The sequence below is a fragment of the Mandrillus leucophaeus genome, unplaced genomic scaffold, assembly GCF_000951045.1.
Source record: "Mandrillus leucophaeus isolate KB7577 unplaced genomic scaffold, Mleu.le_1.0 Scaffold406, whole genome shotgun sequence".
Lineage (NCBI taxonomy): Eukaryota > Metazoa > Chordata > Mammalia > Primates > Cercopithecidae > Mandrillus > Mandrillus leucophaeus.
In genome coordinates this window covers 2,060,478-2,077,631 of record NW_012104321.1, presented here as the reverse complement: position 1 = coordinate 2,077,631, position 17,154 = coordinate 2,060,478, and the positions used below count along the sequence as shown (strand labels likewise).

Sequence of the window (17,154 nt, the reverse complement as noted above, 5' to 3'; positions counted from 1 at the left end):
AGAGATGAGTTCAGTGGTAAATGACATGCTTCTTGGAATTTCTTTACATTAATATCTACTTCTTCTGAAACTTCAGTTTTTGAATGGAAGTAAACCAACAAGTTCTAGTTGTGTATAGTCTATAGAAGTCTATAGAAGTCTACAGAAGAAAACTTCTTAGACATAGTTCATGAGCAGCATGGATTAGTTATCCTTCAGTTGGAAGGTTTCTTGGAGAACTAAAAGCAAGAGATTTCCTGACTGCAAATATTTCTCCTTTTATGGGCTAGCATCCTCTGTGTTGGTTTTGTATCACTGTCTAGATCTGATGGAAACTCATTCCCAGAATGCCCTTTCCTAAATCGTTCTTCATTCCAGTTGGCTACAAGGGAAATTTGTGTGACCTTTGGAAGGTAAAAGTGAAACAACAGCATTCTGCCCTGAAGGTCAGTGTAGTCAACAAGTGCAGCTCACTGACCTCCCAGCTCACCTTGTCCATGTTAGGCAGCAGCCAGGCTGCCGGACCTTTGGTTCCCCACAGATCTCCTCTTTTGGTTTCTGGGCCAGGTGCATGAATGGCTTTGCAGTGAAGAGTGCCAGTCCCTTTCAGGCTGTTCAAGTCAGGGTCATTGAGGACGGAGAAGTATGAGTCAAATACAAGTTCCAGTTTATCTTTATGGGTTTCATATTCTCCTGCAGGTTCTAGTTTGCCCTTGCTCAGCTCTACTTCAAATTCAGCTTTTCTTCCCAATTGCCAGCTCTGCTAACCTATGATGACTTTAGCTCCATACCAGATGTGAAAGCAACTGCAAAGCTCCCACAATTGTGCAAGGTCTAAAACTGAAACTAAATCCATTATTCCATATTACCATAGTGGTTCTGCTTCTCTAAGTGATAGGGATTCCATTAAATCATTTCTATTCAGAATACGTACTGGGTTACAAATATTCTTTTGTGCATGGCTTTCTTTTTTTAAAATGTATGATACTGTCAAATGAAATAGTACTAACGTACTGAGCCTAAGTATGTTATTTTATTCTCTCTTGTTTTGGGAATAGGGACTTGGAATATGCTCTTTCACACAATTCCTCTCAAAACTAGTAAGCTGAGGAATTGGGAGTCTGCTCCATAACCAGAGAATACAGAAAAACTAACAATTAATTTGAACTTCAGTGTAAAAATGAGTTAAAAACTACCTGAGTGAATTAGCTGTTTCTTTGAAATATGTTTTAATGTGACACTTGGAAAGTTGTATCACTCATGATGAAATCTAAACATTAACATTTCGATAACAGGCTGGGCATGGTGGCTCACACTTGTAATCTCAGCACTTTGGGAGGCAAAGGTGGGAGGATCAGTTGACCCAGGAGTTTAAGAGCAGCCTTGCCAACAAAATGAGACCCACCTCCTCTAAGAAAGAAAATTGAAACCAATTTCAGTTAATCAATTTTTATCATAATGTATGTGCATTGAGAATAAACAAATATTGCCATGAAGCACTTCAAACTTTTTACTTAAATTCCTAATGTTTTACATAATTTCTGAAGATTTTATGGTCTTTAAAGGCAGAGATGCATCTTCTCATTTTTACATCCTCCCATACTGGCACACAGATAAGTCCTTATTAAACATCAATTGAACTAAGTAAAGAACACATTTCAGCTTCCTGTTTTTTACAAAAAAGAAAAGAGCAGCAGGGTATGAGCAAACAACCACAACCAACTACATCCTCTGATGCTTTTCTCACTATTATATAGAAACTCCAGCAGGAAACCACTGCTATATCCTTTTCACCACTATAGCAAAATCTTATGAATTGCTGGCAAGCATAAAACAGTTCCATTGACATCACATAAATGTTTGTGACAATTTATACTCACCACACTCAAATGCTGTAAAACATCTTAACAATGTTTCTCAAGGACAAATTCCCAAGGAAAAATAATCATATACCTTAACCACGTGTTCGGAGTTTAATTATATGAAAAAGCAATAAGCAGTATTGAAACTTGATTCCCCTCTCAATGTAGCCCAAAAAACTGACAAGTGTTAAAATTCCTTATATGACTCAGACGTATAAAGATTTCTAACAGATCAAAGATGTATTAACAGCTACTCCAAAATAACGAAAGTACTAATTTTTTCCCTTTGTATTCAAAACGACCCAAGAATTAGACATTTCTAGCTATGAAATGTAGAACCCCCTTTTTTCCATTCTCACACGTTATGCACTCATATGGACCTCAACACACATTTTAAATTTGTAACATGAGCCTTGATAATGCATTTTATCAATGAAGGGGCCTTCCTTGAAGATCTCTCAGTTGTTCAAGAACTGCAAAGACAAAATGATGGCAGAAGTCCAGGCCTTTCATTCAACGGCTTTAACTTCAATGTGAAACACAGACAAATATACTCATTTTACCCAGAAGTCTAGAACTCTGTAGCTTTCTTGCATGCCCACATTACCTAGTCCATAAGCTCTCCCTAGGGTGTAGGGCTAAATGACTACATGCGTAAATGAATGACGGCATACATGCTTGGTGATGATGAAGAGGGGGAGATAAGAAGGGCCCGTTTGGGTTCCAACAATGGCAGAAGGGGCCTAAAATTCAGAAAATAAGCCCATGAATGAAGAAGAAAACAAGTAAGATTTAAAAAAACAAGTGGTGGGGCATCTGAGCTAGAATTGATCTTAGGGATTTCTGGACCAGCCCTCTCATTTCTAGAGAGAACCTGAGGTGCCATGGGCAATGAAATGACTTCATGTACCACTCTCAGGGACTGTGACATTTGTGTACCCATTTCATGATTTTAGCCTCATGGGCTTCCTATCTAAACCACTTTTTTTTTTACTCAATTTTCCATTAAATTGACTTTAACTAGTGCACTGGTTGAAAACATTAGCCTTGTTCTAAAAAATAATATCTGTGAAATTACAGGTTTGATGTATTGGTTATATTATTTTTCATAGCATATATTTTTAAAAATATATTTTGAAATGTGTTCTGAACATATTTCTACATTTAAATAAATTCATAAGTATTAAAATCAAAAGGAAGTCTGTATGCCACCTAAAATCCTCTCACAGGTCGCTGCCGGAAATCTGCACTTTGAAAAGCAGTGCCCTCTACTATGTTACCTCCGGGAACAAAGAGTTTGAATTCTGAAATGACATGAGGTGGTAAAGATATTCCAGAGTGATTCAAAGGATCCAGTTATAAGACTAATGCCTCTAGGTGACTTCTGTCCATTTTCTTTTACTAGAAAAAAAAAATCAATCGTTTATTAAGAAATTCAAAAACTAAGGCAGAAATCATGGCTTTTTTCAGTTATTGGATTTTCACCTTCCAAATGGACAGACAGGTATATTCATCCTCCTACCAAGTACCATTAATTCATTAGAACTATAGTTTTAAGAAGGAATTGTCTCAAATGGGCCTCCTGTGTGTGGATTACCTTTTTTTTTTTAGTATTCCATTTGCAATGAGAACACTTAGCTGTAAGCTATAATAAGGAATCGCTTAACTTTCATAAGTAAATGAATGTCTATGATTAAAACATCAATCACGGAAACACTAGTTCTATAAATAGTTTCTAGGTCCAAAGTCCATAGGCAGTTAAACAAAGACACATGTTTGTTTTTTCTGTTTTTGTGTGTGTGTGTGTGTGTGTGTGTGTATGTGTGTGGGTGTGCACGCACATGTGTCATAAGGAAAGCAATTGGTTTTTCTTTTGAGAAACAAAGAAATGTTGTTTGCTGAACACACGTGTTACCTGGTATCTTGATAAAAAGTTATGTTTGCCAATTTTATCACCTATGCAATGCTCTATAAAATTTTAACCTAAAATACCTGTCCTTGAACTCATCCTGTTTTTTTTTAATGTCTTATTGCTGATTTAGAAGCTTTCACATTTGTTTTTTAGGCAACACAAGATGAAATCCAAGATAGAAGACAGAAGTTCATAAAATCGTACTGAGTCATTACATTTTGACCCACTGTGATTTGCATCACCAACAGAGTCCTGCAGTGCAGCAAAGTGGTGAAGCTCACGGCCTTTGAAGTTGGACAACTGAATTGACACAGCTCCATTACCAACTGTGGGACTTTGGGCAAGTTATCTATTTCCTCATCTCTAGAATGGTGAATTATTAATATGCTATTATTTAATAGTACAAACCTCAGAGATTTCTTTAAAGGAGAAGTGGTTTTAGCAAGATGCCAGTGGCAGATAAGCCTGAAGAATAAAATTTTGAAGGATTTTTACATATCTGTAGTCTAACCCTCACCCATTTCCTTTGGAAAGTAGATGGATATATACGGATACACGTGTTAGGGTTCTCTTATGCTCTAGAATCAAGATGGCAAAGTGCCTCAAGTGTTTTTTTGTTTGTTTTGTTTTATTTCTTGTTCCTTCTTTAATGAATTTTAAACCCTCTTCCTGCATGCGTTTAGTTGGTGTTTCATTCTTTTCCACTCATCATCATTAATTCTACAATGGAGGCTCCATTTCTTTTATTTCCCCTACACCACCATTCTCTGCACTCCAAAGCAAAGGAGGCTCTCCTCCCAGTCGGGGAAAATACACAGAGATGGAATCACTTACTAGGCTTTCCAGAGGCATGAATTACCACTTAAACTTCCAAAGTTGAAGCCCTGGAGAGGGAGACCAATGGAGAGTGGTGAGCACCTCCTCAGGATAAAAAGATAGCAAGAAGGCATGGGGTATTTCACAGAGCAGCTATGTAAACAGCTGGGTATTTACAGTACCATTGGAATGGGTACATTCCCCAATACTGATGTGACTCAAGATCATTCCCCAATGGTGGAAGAGCTTCCTGAGAGTCTAAGCAATTATCTAAAACACTGGCCCTTAAACAGTCTTAAAATACACTCGTGTATCACAGAGAGTTTATGAGCAATGATAAAGCACCAATGACAGCAAATTATTTATTAAAGTATAATTTAGAGCCGTTTTCTCTAATGAATTATATTAACCTCAAAAATCAAGTTATTTCTATAATAATGTCACTCTCACTCATCTCACTGTCATGTGTGGATATTTTCTTGAATAGGAAAAAAAATGGAAATGAAGTTACACTGAGGTTCTGGTACCCTCAGGAGAAAGAAATTTCTTGTAGTACACAGACCAGCAGACACTTAATAAGAATTCTACATCTTATATCTGTTCCATTTTTGTCACTTCTGCTACCCTCTGCTTCTTAGTTGTTTTTAACAGAATTAAGTCAAAAATGCACGTGTCTGTGACTTTATTTTCTACAACATTAAGGAAGTGGAGTATGGGAAAGACATATACTTTTCAAGTTAGCCTGGCAGGGAGGAAAGGAACCCAGGTGTGGCAAGCAGGTGGTGAAGCTGTGAAGAGGAACGGAAATGAAGCTGAATTGCTCAGCATACAGGAAGGAAGAAAGAGGTACAGGGCTTCTTGGTTAGGACAGAGGAGGGACCCAGGTTGTTAGGCTACCAGGGGAATTCTCTGAGATCATGACCAGGAAAAGAGCTCATTCTAATTTTGTTGAACTATATTTATTACTAAGCTTATTCCCATCATCTGGGAATTATTTGAGAGTTCAGACTATGTATTATTCAATTTTGAGCCCCTAGCACACAGAACAGGGATACACACACACACACACACACACACACACACATATATCTAAAGTGCTTGATACAGATTTATTAAATGATCCAAAGAATTCACCTTTCTTAAACCAGGGCCTTCTGCCAACCCCATTTCACATTCTATCTCTCACCTCCTAAATAAATTCCTATTTCCAGTTGGAGGAAAGCTTTGATTCAATCTGCAAAGTAAAAGGAGCTGAGATGCCCTCAATCCAGTCCAGCTCAGGTTATTAACGTTTCCCCTCCCTCTCGGACACTCAGATTTCATCACTCAAAAGCCACAAACCCCACAGGGAGGATTTTTTAAAAACCTATCATTATAGTTCTAAACATCAAAATAGCCACCAGGGGAATAGCAGAACAGTTTCTTCATAAGAGAACATAAACATTTCAGTGAACTAAATTTGTGTTTTAAATGGCACTTTCAGAAAAATAACTTTATCTCTAAAGACTTTTAACACCTATGGTCTTTTATATATTATCAATTCATTTTAGGTGACAGGACGCCTGATACTTAAACACGGTTACCATTCTATAGGGAAATGCCACTCTCTCCAAAGAAAGCGCAGAGTCAATGTGGCACTGTGTCCTCTGTTCGTTTCGATCGGTACTATTCTCGGCACTGTCTTTAAGTGAAGTTGCTGAAGCACCGACACTTTAGGATTAATAATTAGATGAGGGGATGTTTTTAGAAATAAAGTAGGAGGCACGAAGTGGGGGTGGTATGCAGTGAAGTGTGCATGAGGAAGGAAAGTGGCAGCAGAAGTTGAGAAGGCATGAGAGATTTCAGAGCGCTGGGAAGACAGCTTTCCCTATCGAAGAGATCTGCCTGAGTTTTCCATCTTGTTGCCTCAAAAGGGCATTTGTCTTTGTTTGCAGCATGAATAAATCAACCCTGATGCAGTCATCTCATTTTTTAGCCATATTAACATAGCACAAGTGGCCAGACTGTGCAGTGACCTGCCTAGCCTCAGAGAGGGGTTGCAAACACTGCCTACTGCAATCAATAACTGAGCATTTCTAGGCTATACAGAAATACAAGCTGGGACACAAGTTGATGCTACTCCTGAAAGTTCATCTCAACTGCCAGGCCTGCTAAATAAAATGCAGCATTACTCGAAAGATTGAGATATACTCCGGACTTTCAGGAAGCTATCTATGCAAGTTTGGCCTATATGTTAAAAATTATACATAAGATAAAGATATGGTGCATTTAAAAGTACATAAAGCAATCCAATGTGAGATCTCAGTCGTTGGTCTTTACGGTAAAGAAAAAATAAATTACATTATTGTTAAAACTGCTAATATTTTTTATTCGCCACTCGTGGTGCAGTAAAAAGCAAGCAAGTACACAGATGAAAAACTCTGTTATTCTTTAACAGACTACGTTAACTCAATTTTAATTCATTAAACTTTCACAGACTCTACATATTTTGATATTGTAAAATTTTGAGACCCTCACTATGGTTCACGGGGGTTAACTATATTTGGTGCATTACCTTTCAGCTTTGTAGACACATCCATTTCATAAGTATAGTCATAGCATTTTGGAGCTCAATGGTACTTAGAGAACACCTAAGTAGTCCAGACTTTACAGACTCAGTACCTACAGATTTGAGGTAGTAACACAATGAAGTGAAGCTGTTAGGCACAAGTGACTTATATAAATGCTCAATGTCAGTGAGACATTGAGAAGTGGGGACTACAGCAAAATAATGAAGTAGCATATATATTGCTGTTCAGCTCCAGCCTAGAGAATGTGGGTGAGGACTTCATTTTTTTTATAATAGATCTGATGTTTAAACAATGGCTTAATTAAAAAATAAATACCTGAAGGTCACAGTTTTCCTGCTGGGCCCACAGACTGCCAATTTTCAATTCTGATTTGGTACGTACATCTCCAAATCTGAGGCCCAGACAAGTAAAGTGAAGTGTACCAAGTGTCTCAGATGCTCACAGCAAAGCTTTCTTCTACTCTGAGAATCCACTTGGGTAGACAATCCCTCATGTGAAAGGAGACTGTAAGTGCATTTTCACTCACTTAATCAGAGCTCAGCCCCTTACCCTGACAATGATAGACTTCTGCTCTCTGACTGTTTTCAGAACATGTTCGGCATGAAAATAAGAACAATCATCCATACCCACTTGTCATAAGCAATTTTTACTCAACCAAGGATGCAGGTGAAAACGAATATGCATTTACTAACTTTAGCCCCGACTAAAATTTTTACTGGAATTTAAAATTGTTAATTTTAGTTAACAATTAAAATTTTAGCTGCTTCATTTTTACCTGCATTTTTCAGGGAGAAATACCTTGTAGAAAAATTCAAAGAAAGGCATGCTTAATTAACAATATGACTAAGTATAAATTTAAGAATCATGCTACGTATAAAACAAATTAGAAACAGGTCTTAAGGATGATGAAAGTTTTGCTGCAATCACGGAGCTGTAAGCCATACTTTGAGTGGATTGAGAAACTAATGTGGAGTGAAGGAATGAGCATTTCAAAGTGATGTCATGGCAAAAGCAGAGAGCAAACTCCAGGAAAGTGGAACTCACAACGAGTCAAATGTCTTTTGCCTTTTTGAACAACAATTTTTTTTTTAAATGTATGCTGAGAAAGCACATTCACATTACAGAGTAAAAAGGAAGAAATGCAAGAAAAACTTCTATGTTATATTCAGCATATCTGTCCCATACAGTCATAATTCAGAATGAAGACACAGAGGCAATGCAAAATTTTGAATCTTGATAATATTTGCAGGCTGTTACATTTTAGAAAAACTGTCGACAAGAATTGAAACAAAAAATGCTCTGATTACTCAGAAAATATAGTTCACACAAACACTTTACTCCCTCAGGCATTTCATTTAACCAAAGTTATACATTATAAAGAAAGAGAGGAGTCTCCCATAGACACAATATGGTTATTTTAACTTTACACTATTTAGAAATCATTAACAACTGATTTCTGAAAAACAATCAGGAATCTATTAACATAAAGCATCTGATTATTCTTCATAAACCAGATCTCCCACTTGGATGGACTATCTGCAATTCAAGTTTTAAAAAAATTCTCTGTAACTCTTTTTTCCTCCAGAAAATTAACAGATGCAAATGTGATTGTCAAAGGAGCTTTGGAGATAGATCTCCGTCTGTCCATTACTGAATTAGCAACAATGTTGAGGTCCCCGGAGATGCCTGACACTGTGAGTTTTTACTCTCTAGCCTCCAGAATTTTTTTTAGGGTTCTCTTGCTTCTGTAAGAGTCACAAGGCTGTGAATCCTGACTAAACCAATCTTCTAGAGGTGGCTTGATATCCGCACTATTTAGGATCCAAGAATTAAAAAATTTTAAATGGAATCTGGTGTGTAAGGCCAATAAATTGTCTTGTCTTAGATCACCCAGCTGTTCCCCACGATATTTCTGCTACACTAGACCCTTGGGACAGAGATGAGATCAGGGCATTGTCATTTAGGCAGACTTACTGAATTGACTCTCAGTTTTGGAGGAAGAGGTGCATAGTAACTGATTCTCCTCCCTCACCATGGAGAGGACTCTTGGACGTTGTCTTCAGGTCCTGGTCATTTTCCCCTTAGCCAAGAATTAATGGGGAATTAGAAAGAGGAGTTCTGGATTTTTAGCTTCAGCTCTGTTAGTGACTAGAAACAGTTATTAACTTCCTTGGGACTCATCTGTAATCATTTTATTTCTTTGTAAATAAAGGCAATGGTTTCCAAATCTGGGTACTGGAATCCTTTTGGGACCTTCATAAAAATACAGATTTCTAAGCCCCACCTCCAGATTCAGATTCAGATTCAGATTAAGGTCATTTATAACTGCCTGGTAATAATAATTGGGGTCCCAGATTATGCTGCTAGCTTCAAAATAAAGCCAATAATTTAATTACCGACATGAACAATTAGAAAGCTGTTACTATGTTGCCAACTCCAATATGCCCAGTTAAAAAGCTGTGAAAACTTTTCTCACTGGCATTCAAGGCAGTACGTGATTTAAATTGTAAGAGTATATACATTTTCTCCCTGAAATTCAGTAATTTCAGAATTTCAATCCAAATGCGGACTCTAAATGTTTTTATTATTCCAGACTTGATGCTTATGTGAAAAAAGTTAGTTTATCACTAATTTGAACACGCTGATAAGGACAAGAAAGAGGTCCAAGTAATTTTTTTTTTTAAAGCAAAGTTCCATATTTGGTTGCACTCCAACTAATTCAAGCAGATGAATCTCTGAATTAACTGGCATTGTTCTTCTGTTTAAAGGCATAGCTTCATTTAAAAGGGTGTCAATATCACAAAATTGTTCTATTCCAGAGAAAAGACAGCGAGAGCTGAATGAAGCCCACCAAGAAAATGTTCAGGAACACAAGTAAAGGTTTTCTTCTCTAACTTTTCCTCAGAATAACTGTTTTGCTCAGAATAACTGTTAGGGGACAGCAAAACACAAGAATAAAATGTCTAAAAATGCATACAAACATATTTAAATATCGAACTAAGAAGACGGACAAGTCACAGAGCAACTGACGAAAAGAAAATATGGCAGATGCTGCCCTTCCTTCAGGAGCTCATGGCTACCAAGCGATCTGGTTCATCTTCACAGCCTGTCAGTTCCTCACATGACCACCTCTGCCTTCTGTGCCAATGATTGTAGTTGCATTCTGAGAAATGAAATAATCACGCCACAATGTGGTGTATATCGTGATGTCAATAGTTCAACAGCAAGATTCAACTGAACAAGGCCTAACCAGTAAATTACTGCAAAACAAATAAAAAGATGCCAGGAAATGGCAGATTTATGATGTTATGGCCACTCTGGCTAGATTTTCTTAAAGTAGCAGTATTAGGAAAATAGATCTTAGTCATAAAATAATTAACAACTCAAAAAAGGTCAAATATACAGAGACACAGAATAGAACAGTGATTACCAGGGTTAAAATGGTCAGGGAGGAAAAGGGGACATCCAGGCCAAAGGATACAAAGTAGTAGATATAAAAGATGATGTATACGTTATTTAGTTCCACTACAGACACCGTCACCATTTTACTATATATATACACACACACACACAATGTATATATCTTATAACATCATGTTGTATACCTTAAATATACACAATGAATTTTACTTTTTTTAAAAGTAACTCATGTAATATTTCAGTCCATCAGAAATTCTACTGCAATTCTCTTCCCCCAACTTGATACTTATTTTTTCTTTTCTTAATGATTCTTCAATATAACTGCCATTACTCCACTCATTCTTTGCTTCCTCCTTCTATAGACACAAAATCAGCACCCCTTCCTCACTGCCCATCCAGATCCATCCATCTTTTATAAACTAACTCAAGGTTGCCCTCCTCCTTGAAGTCTTTCCAGACTAATTCAGTACCCAAGGATCTTGCTCTTTGACTTTACTGCCATGCAGTCGGTAAATCATAAGTCTTGCCTTCCTCAATCAGGCAATTATGCTATTCAGAATATTGCGGAAAATGCTTGTCTATCAGATCTGTCAGATCTCTTGGTCGGCTCTTGGCATCTTGCAAACTGGGAGCATCTCTTCTTTGTATCACTTAAAGCAGGAGCTTTCAGACTTTTTGGAACATAATGTATAACGAGCTATACATTTTACATCACAGTCCATTATGCAGGCGTGCACACATACACACATATATGTATATATATTTAAGGAATTTCATGAACAATACTTACTCTTCTGTTTCAGTCTTTTATTTTTCAAAAATAAAAATGCTGATCAGACCCACTAAACTGACTTCACAGTGTGTTGGTTTGAAAAGTACCATTCTTGAAGGGCACTTAATAATTACCGTGGGATTACTGTACTATTTCTCTCATTTAAAAAATAATTTTTAAAAATGTATGTGGCCTTTGGGGTCTCTTTAGCCTGTGTTTCTGAGTTACTTGTTTGTTCAGTCTGTTTTTTACACTATCATACATTTGCCTCTTGGAGTCATCTAGGACAAGTAAATACTTAGAATATATACTATTTGTAATTCTTTTCCCCTGAATTCTATTCTCATAAAAATGAGAATCCTTGAGTTTTTATAACTCATTTGTATAAAATTCAAACCTCTGCTCCCCCATTCTCTCTCTTATTTTTCTAATATGCAAAGTAGGTGGTAGACATTTGTGGATGAAATATTTGAGCCAAAAAGAATTAAGACTTTTCCCCGTTTAAGCAGTCTATTGTAAATTAAGGTAAATACAGTTTTCAGATATTTGAAGAATATAAATTTGGGTAATCTGAATACCATAGACCCTTAAAATGAATGCATTCACCTAAGTCACCCTGATAAAATGGTTTACTGACCAGATGAGTTGGCAGGCCTTTAGGACTTCAGTTTGTAGGTGGATCCTGCTGCCCTCTCCATTCTCATCTTGCCATCTTTACGTACTCACACTGTTTTTCAACCACCTGGAGCTGCGTATTTTCCTTGGTCTCTGCTTATTTTGGTTCCTACACCAGGAATGTCCTTTCCTCGCCTCTTCACTGGACTAGGTCCTCTCATCTTTCAGGTCCATGGGAAACTCTCCTTATTCTCTCCACCTCTACCCTGGCCTCCACAGCACCCCGTCAGGGCACTCCACCAGCGGTTGCTGGCAGTATCCCTCCCAAGTTTTGCAGGCTGAGACTATGTCTTGTTTATTCTTCTATTCCACAATCTAGGACCATGTTTAGTCCAGGATTAAATATATCAACATATATTCACGAAAAAGTGAATAAATGAGTGCATAAAGGGCAGGAGCAGCTGCCAATGAAAGAGCTCAAATATGAGCTGTGGCTAGAATAATGTGTCCTCCTTCTCTGAGCCCAATATTTTATAATTTTGTGATTCCAGGACCAATATTTCCATGCTTCCTGCAGGCTGCAGATTTTGCGACTGGAAATTCAAACGGTGAAGGATAGCTAGATCTAAATATAGTCTTTTAAGTATGTTGAGGCATAATTAAGAAAATGTTGCAGGAACAAATAATTAAGCATATTGGGCAATTCTTTTGAGGCAATTAAAACACTCAAATTTCAAAACAGCTTGCTGGAATCCAGCCTGCCCTCCAGTTGACACTGATCTGACTCATATAACGCTTCAGTCCTCTACTTCCCATGTGAAGCTGATGCACTTGTGATTTTGTCCTAATCATTTTCGCAGAAGTCTAGTTAGTGATTAGGTGAAGGCTCACCACACCACAATACACTGTACATGGCTCTCCATGAGTTCCTCTGCTGTTTCCAAAATAAATTTCAATCATATAACATCTAGACTTGCAATTGCAATTACTGGGTTTTTTTTCTCTTTTGAGTCAATAACCTATTCCCCTGATTAAAGACACACAAAACTTGAAAAACTAAACACACACAAAAACTCGAAAAATGTTCTTCCTGCTTCTATTTCAAAAGAACATTCTCTAATGCAAACTCCTGTCTTTTGCAGATAGCAGCAGAGATTTTCTGCTTTGGGCTGTGACTCATGTACCTTTATTCCCACAATTGTTACTCAGGGCAGGCCAATGGTGAGCACAATGGGAAAAGAAAGAATAGTTTATAACTGGAAAATAAGCACATACGGGAGAATACACTCAAAGCATTATCAAGCAGCAGCACCAACAAGAGCAAACAAAAGCCCACGCAGGAGATGTGTAAATATTTCATGAAGCTAAGCCTTAATCAACCCTCTCTTCCAAATCTTGCTGGTGTTGTAAACACTTCAGTTTCTTCCAGTCCCACCATGACCCAGATACCTTGCAAAAACAAAGTAAAAACATAGTCCAATGGATCTTTAAACAAATGTGTTGTGAAAATATTCAGATGGCGCATATCCAAGTACTGCTTTAACCAAGAGGAAGAAGACACCTTACTCAAAGGTGGGTGCTTCTTGAGTGACTGCTCAGAGCTCCGTTTCTCCCCTCCCCCTCCAGGCCTTTTGCTCATCTCCTCGGCTGCTTTGTGGACATTCACATCGTCTTAACCTTGAACTGTCTACACCCCAAGCGGTGATTTCTCCCAACGCCCCTCCAGCAAGCCCTTGAAACCTGGTCTGGATTCAATGCCTTCCCACCACCCAAAAATCACTTCCCAGTGGCATATTAAGTACCTCTCCTTTTTTTCCTCTTTCACTATCCATTGTTGCGTCTGAAATGTCGCTTACATCGTCTCCATCTGCCTGGAGAGCATGAAGATCTGTGTGTGTTGGCTGACAGGCTCCTTCAGACCTCTTCTAAAGCCCATCTTGAAAGAACTGTTTATCACCTCTAGTCTCTACCCTGATTTAATGTGGTTCCAAAGTTCGCCTCTATTAGTGAACAGGTCTCTACAACGATTTCCCTTTATCAACCCCTGCCCGCCCTTCCTCTTCTTTCTGCCTACCTCAAGAAAACCTATATACATACGAATGTATGTATGTGTGTATACACACACATATATAAATGCATATGTAATATATATTTCTATGGTGTTTTGACCTTAAAGGGGATAAGCATAGGAAAATGAGATAAATGTTACACACACACACACCCCCCCCATATTCGAATATTCGCAGTGTGCAGACCGGATTGATTATAAATCCCCCTGCCCACGATCAGCAGGCGTCTTCTCCCATTTACCTTCAAAGCCAGAGCCTAAGAGAGCAATGACCTTGCAGAGAAATTCATCACCTGCCAGAAAGACTGCCCCTCCTAGAGCGCAGGATGGGACTGAGACAAGAGCAACAGGCAAAGGATCCCTGGACAAAATGTGGGATCGAATCCCTTCCGCATCCCTCCAGAGCACACCACCAGGCTCCGGTCCCCCGCGCTGGCCGCCGGGCGTAGGTGCGCAGGGGGCGTCTCCTCCCACGGCCGCGGGTCTCCTACCTGCTCTGCCCGGCTCCGCGGCGCGGCGGGGCCACTGCCTGCGCTGTGGCGGGGGCTCCCCGTCGCATATCCCAAGCACCGTCTCTCGGCGCCACACCGATGGCTCCGGCGGGCCAGCGAGCTGAGGTCCTTCTCAGCCCGGTCCCGGAGCGAGCTCCGTGCGTTCAGGAACTGAAATTACTAAGCCAAGAGCAGAGGAGGCGCGCAGCAGTCTGGCGGAGACCGAGGGGGCTGCCCCCACCGCGGGGCTGCAGACGCCGCCGCCGCCGCCCCAGCCGGGCGCAGAGCCAGTTTGGAGGTGAGAGTTCACTTGCCCGACTGTTCATCCGTCAGGCCCGGGGTGCACCCATCTGTCTAGCGCTGGCCAGCCTGAGCATCCGAGAGAGGGGCGACAGCTTTGCAGGCGGCGGCGGCGGCAGCAGCAGCAGCGGCGGCAGCAGGAGGCCGAGCTCCGCCCCCTCCAAACCCCCTCCCCCGCCTTCCCGGTCCTGGGGGAAAGTGTTGCAGCCCAGGCTGCTGAGCGCCGGGCCGGGGAGCTGGGAAAGGGCTGGTGGGTTGCAGTTCTGCACCCCTGGAGACCAGAGATAGATGGAAAGTTAAGAAGGGATTAAGGAAGAGGGCTGGGGGCCCAGAGCGATTTAACAAGCATTCTGGCCCTTGCTCCCTCCCACAGGTCACCAGACTCCATGGCTGAGTCTAGACTCTAGCAGAAGGTTTCCAGTAAAGCCACGTGCAGTGAAGATCTGAAAGCAAGATCACCCGATGAGTAATATGTTTTGCAAAATGTACAGTATCCTGCGTATTCCGAGAGGCACTGCTGACAGTGTTCCTGTCCCCACCCCTTTCCCCCTACCCCATGGGCTTGGAGGGCTTTGTGGGCTTTGGAAATCGTCCCTGTTGAGCAGCTCCAGAATTCTGAATGGATGTGTAGTATGGTTAGCAGCTGTAGATGGTGCGAAATGATATGATGAAAAGAGTTTCATTATTAACTGGGTATTTGTTGGAAGGCTCTGTGCAAAATGCCTTACATACAGCCTCAGCCTCTTTAATTCTTACTACAACCCATTGAGGTGCCTCACTATGTGGACTAGGAAACGGACTTAGATGATCTAAACACTTTGCTTGAGGTCGCACAGTAGTAACCTGCTCAGCTGGGATTCAAACCAATCCAAAATATATCCTCTCAACTAGTACACAGCACTCACCTAGGGGGTCTTGTTAAAATGCTGATTGTGATCCAATAGGTCTGGGGTAGGGACTGAAGAAACGCTTCTTTAGTTTCTTTTCTTTTCTTTTTTTTTTCTTTTTTTTTTTTGAGGCGGAGACTCAGTCTCCTAGGCTGGAGTGCAGTGGTGCGATCTCAGCTCAATGCTAGCTCTGCCTCCCGGGGTCAAGCGATTCTCCTGCCTCAGCCTCCCAAGTGTCTGGGATTACAGGCGCCCACCATCACGCCCTGCTACTTTTTGTATTTTTAGTAGAGACAGGGTTTCTCCACGTTGGCCAGGCTGGTCTGGAACTCCTGACCTCAGGTGATCCCCGCGCCTCGGCCTCCCAAAGTGCTGGAATTACAGGCGTGAGCCACACCCAGCCCAGGATAGGCATTTCTAACAAGCTCCCAGGTAATGCCCATGCTACTGGCCAAAAGATCAAACTTTCTAAGCCACTAGATCAGGGATTTTAAATAAGTTTCTTCTTTTATGCCGGGTGTAGTTAATTGATAGCTGCTTCCTGAAGGTGGGTTAAGAAGGATTCTCAGGCTGCGTCTGGGTTCTCGGGCTAGCCGTGTTCATTTTGGTTGAAGATGAAGGGAGCTGGGTCGTCTTCCCTACACTAGGCCACTTCCCAAAGGACATCTTTATTACAGGAGTGGTTGTGGCATAATATTTATGTCATCATCGTATTCATATCATAAATATGCTAAACACAGATGCCTTTATTCCAGTTCTCCCCCTCATTAAGCAAACTAAGCCAAAATTTTAGTCCTAACATTTGTATAGGATGAAACCCTTTACAAAGTGCTCATGTGAATAATTTTATTTGTCTTTATACAACACTGTAAGGCAGATATAATTTCACTTTACAGGAAAGGAAACTGAGATAGGGTGATATTCCTGAGATTATACAATGAATATATTATATGACTTGTAGGGACTAGATTGTGACCAAACTCTAGTTCTGTCTCGGGCTGTTTTTACTATGTTACTGTATTCATTTCCTGTTGCTGCCAACAAAGTACCACTAACTGAATAAAATACAAATTCATTAGCTAACAGTTCTGGAAGTCAGACATCTGAAAATGGATATTTTAGAGTTGAAATCAAAGGCCCACAGAGGCTGTGCACTCTTTCTGGAGACTGAGGGGATCACCTATTACCTCCTTGTCTTTTCCAGCTTCTAGAGGCTGCCTGCATTCCTTGGTTGGAGAACTCTAACTTCTACTTCTCTTGCCTCATCTCCTCCAACTCTGATCCTCCTGCACCCCTCCTGGAAGGACCCTTGTAATGACATGGGGTCCACCTGGATAACCCAGAGTAATCTCCCCATTTCAATGTTCTTAATCACATCTGCAAAGTCCCTTTGTCGTGTAAAGTAACATATTCATAGGTCCCAGGGTGTAGATATCACTGGGGAGGTTCATTATTCTGCCTA

At 40.1% G+C, this 17,154-nt stretch overlaps 1 protein-coding gene across 1 annotated transcript in view; it reads right to left on the bottom strand.

The window, feature by feature from the left end:
• GPRIN3 (GPRIN family member 3) overlaps nt 1–15,111 on the bottom strand; it is a 69,947-nt gene extending 54,836 nt beyond the window's left edge. Inside the window, exon 1 of the mRNA XM_011992188.1 lies at nt 14,506–15,111. The gene's annotated coding sequence lies outside the window, so the exon portion shown is untranslated. The remainder of the gene's footprint in view (nt 1–14,505) is intronic.
• Between the last annotated feature and the right edge of the window lie 2,043 nt (nt 15,112–17,154).